The 4,323-nt window shown below is 39.8% G+C and overlaps 1 long non-coding RNA gene across 1 annotated transcript in view; it reads right to left on the bottom strand.

Moving 5' to 3' along the window:
- LOC106805513 overlaps window positions 1–3,457 on the bottom strand; it is an 8,122-nt gene extending 4,665 nt beyond the window's left edge. The window contains exon 1 of the long non-coding RNA XR_001393440.1: window positions 3,340–3,457. This is a non-coding gene — a long non-coding RNA (uncharacterized LOC106805513). The remainder of the gene's footprint in view (window positions 1–3,339) is intronic.
- Window positions 3,458–4,323: the final 866 nt, after the last annotated feature.

Raw genomic sequence — 4,323 nt, forward strand, 5'->3', positions numbered from 1 at the left:
TACATAACTGCGTATGAATGATATGGAAACAACATGGATGTGACTTACTGACGTCATCATTCGTTCTATCGCTGCAGGACTGTGAGTCGAGAACGGCCAAGTGTTTTAAGTTCGTCTGTGAGATCGGTGAGCTGCAGGCGGCGCCAGACTGCGACCATACAGGTGCGCGCCCGTCTGTGGAACAGCACGTTTGTAGAGGTGAGTACGAACCACGGGAGCCGTCGTTACCTAGAGATTTTTACCTGCATTGTTACTATCGTTGTCGCTGCTATAATGTTATCATCGTTGTGAAGTAGAAAACACCGAGCAGTCCGCCGTGCGTGCACTAAAATAAAGTGTAATGATATAATGCGGTTTATCGGATAACAACTCATGGGCACTAACTATATTAAGACAAACACACAAACACACTCATATTACGAATTTGACAGAAAAAGATGTCCCTTTCCGTTATGTTTCTAAGCCAGCCCTAAGATACAGATGGCAGAGAAGGAAAGTGAGATTTCCGATCCTAAACTATTAAAGTCTCAACATAAATGCTGATGTAATAATAGTCAGACAAAATCTGTCAGATTGCTCTCTTACATTCTTAGTATACCCTCACAGTAGATTCTTCTACTCTGCATATCATATGGTAATTATCCCCCAATTATCCAATAACACACAGTTATCTCTCGTCCTGTGATGTCATACATTATGTTATCAACGCATGCTTTTACTCCTGCATGGGTTGTCATTATATTTTACATCTACACAAACTTACATCTCTTCATGTGTTGGTCAGATAACGCATTCGCTACAGAGAACCCTAACGTGTTGCACACTAAGGGCTCACACATCCAAATATATATTGATGTGCAATATACATACAAGTGAAATAATAAATATCGTGAGGTAAGATATACTAATAAAACCAGACAGTGCAGTGCGGGTGTGTGAGTGTCTGATAGCTAGTCTTACCAGCGTGAGAGAATTCTGAGAGAGCGAATCTATTATAGGCTCTGCTGAACGCTTGCTCCTAACGAATTCTTTTTCGTTTTCTTTCTCTATCGTGTTCACGTTTGAAGCAGAGTTCTTCGGTCCTGTCTGTGATGATATTGACGCACGAGTAGCCGCCGTCCTTTTGGCTGCTAACTCTGGCACCAGCTGTAAAGGTGTGTAAACCGCTGCTATTGCACGTAAGCTACTCAGCAACGTTACACTTCACGTCACGTCAGCATGAGGTGCATCACGTTTACACGGACAAGCACTCTTACAGTTGTACATATCATCATATTTGAATGTTTCCCTCCGTCTACTATATAGACTCTTGGACCTTGAAGACCCATTTTTATGAGGGTATGACGTTAATATGCTGCAATAAACTGCACTGCAGAACTCTGAATGATAGAATCACTTTCATAAATCAGACAGTCACAAAGAACACATATATATTACTGCAGGATCTTAGTATAGTTTCCATCGTGCTATGGAAACTGTGGTTAGTCGTTACGTTAGTACGTAAATTTAGATGTTAAATGATTTGTTAGTCACTTCAATCGACGACAAGAGAATTGCGGCGGTATTTTAGTTAAAGCCAACTTTCGATGACGTAATACAATGGTGATCATCAATACTAGTTCATTCTAAACGAACACCGTTATCACAGCGCACTAGTTAGTGTAGGCGTTAGACACTCATGATGAACCGAAATAACACGTACAATTAATTACTCATTGAATGACAATGCACGAATAACAGATGAGAAATACAGATGAAACGTCATGAAGACACGCTTTGTCCACACGTGAAACACGAGCGAAATACACACGTCCGTGAGAGAATACCTGTGTCCACCACCTGTAATCAACCAAACACAGGACACGACTGTGACAAGGTAACCGCTGTAGAAGGTAAATATACCTGTCCTTCTGAGATCAGCTGTGTCACATGCAGCCTGTAGTTCATGCTCAGTAGCAGATTCTCCTGGTGAGCGGGTTGTAGAAAGAGGTTGACGGGTTAGCGACACACAGCAGGGAGCAACAACAGCAGAAAAGCCGAGCAGTCGTGTGTTAATCAAACTCAGCCATTAGATCAGCCATGTACATATATATATATATTACAGCCATGTACAGCAACCAGCTTTTAAATACCAAATTAGTCCCACCAACCCACATCTATCCGTCTGGGACCTGTCTATGTATGTCTCTCGTGTAATCTCTTTATTTGAACTGAACATTTAGCAAGAGGATCATGATGAGGAGATGGTGTGTAATAAGGCGAGTAGACAAACAAATGCCATTTCCAGCAGAAATTCAGTTACGATTATAATTTTCCTGGGAGATGTATGAGAGACAGACAAGCAGGCCCTTCACATTGAACTTTACTGAGTAGTCTTATGCTAGCAAGTTATTAACACTTTCTCAAACTGTCTATCTCTCACATATAAAACTATAATAGTTTCGCGTGCCTTAACGTGACAATTACATGAGCGAATGAAATAAGTTACAATATACATGAGGCGTGTGATTGAATGCTGCTAACTACTAACTGAAAATCTTACTCATTCAACATACAGAGTAGAACTTAAAGAGACATCAGAATAAATTCACATGTGCAAAAAATACACTGTAGTGTGTAATTAAATAAAAGAAATAAAAAATGAATCTATGATATATGGCAAAATTCCACATACATATACGGACCAACCCTACAGACAACTAGCTTGAACTGATGTAACACTTTCTACAAATGTTAACAACAAGAAATAATTAAAAAAAATTAATGCCACAGAAAAATGCATTTATTCATGATGCATAACTTAAAATAAACATACTATAACACTTTATGCATGTGCGATACACGTCTACATGTAAAATTGCCTTAATACCCACTGTTTAAACTCTCCCTCTCTCTGTCTCTCCCTCCCGCCCTCTCTAAAACACACGACTAGCAGCAGACGGTTGCAGATGAGAACACCTGCTGTGGATGATTGCTTGTTGCCGAGTGTCCGCGGATTGCACGCGATTTTCCCTTTATAGTTTAGGATCGGAAATCTCACTTTCCTTCTCTGCCATCTGTATCTTAGGGCTGGCTTAGAAACATAACGGAAAGGGACATCTTTTTCTGTCAAATTCGTAAATATGAGTGTGTTTGTGTGTTTGTCTTAATATAGTTAGTGCCCATGAGTTGTTATCCGATAAACCGCATTATATCATTACACTTTATTTTAGTGCACGCACGGCGGACTGCTCGATGTTTTGTACTTCACAACGATGGTAACATCGTAGCAGCGACAGCGATGATAACAACGCAGGTAAAAATCTCTAGGTAACGACGGCTCCCGTGGTTCGTACTCACCTCTACAAACGTGCTGTTCCACAGACGGGCGCGCACCTGTATGGTCGCAGTCTGGCCGGCCTGCAGCTCACCGATCTCACAGACGAACTTAAAACACTTGGCCGTTCTCGACTCACAGTCCTGCAGACGATAGAACGAATGATGACGTCAGTAGATTCACATCCATGTTGTTTCCATATCATTCATGACGCAGTTATGTACTATGACGTGTTCTTTCTTATGTTTGTGCCATTATACATTGTTAAAATACTAATTATGCACAAATAAACATGTTTGAATTAAATAATTTGCATTATTCGTCATCTCAAGAGGGGTAGAAATTAAAATTTTAAACACGGGAGTCCAACGGACTCCCTACCCTCAAAAAGAGGGAGTCCGCAGCAAAATGAGAGAGTCCGCAGTCTGAAGTTCAAAATTAAAGATATTTTACAATAACGCATGTGCTTATTTTTAAGATTCATGCACTGGCACGTCGGAACAAACTAGTTAGTATGGCAGAATTTTCAGGGAGTCACACGGACTCCTACACATGTCAAATCAGGGAGTGCGGCAGTAAATCAGGGAGTGCGACAGTAAATCAGGGAGTGCGACAGTATATGTTTATTTTAAGTTAGCATCATGAATAAAGCATTTTTCTGTGGCAATTTTTTAATTTTTTTAATTATTTCTTGTTGTTAACGTTTGTAGAAGATGTTACATCAGTTCAAGCTAGTTGTCTGTAGGGTTGGTCCGTATATGTATGTGGAATTTTGCCATATATCATAGATTCATTTTTATATTTCTTTATTTAATTACACACTACAGTGTATTTTTTGCACATGTGAATTTATTCTGATGTCTCTTTAAGTTCTACTCTTATATGTTGAATGAGTAAGATTTCAGTTAGTATTAGCAGCATTCAATCACACGCCTCATGTATAATGTGTAACTTATTTCATTCGCTCATGTAATTGTCACGTTAAGGCACGCGAAAACTAATTTATC

Source organism: Priapulus caudatus, unplaced genomic scaffold (genome assembly GCF_000485595.1).
Source record: "Priapulus caudatus unplaced genomic scaffold, Priapulus_caudatus-5.0.1 Scaffold115, whole genome shotgun sequence".
NCBI classification, from domain to species: domain Eukaryota; kingdom Metazoa; phylum Priapulida; class Priapulimorpha; order Priapulimorphida; family Priapulidae; genus Priapulus; species Priapulus caudatus.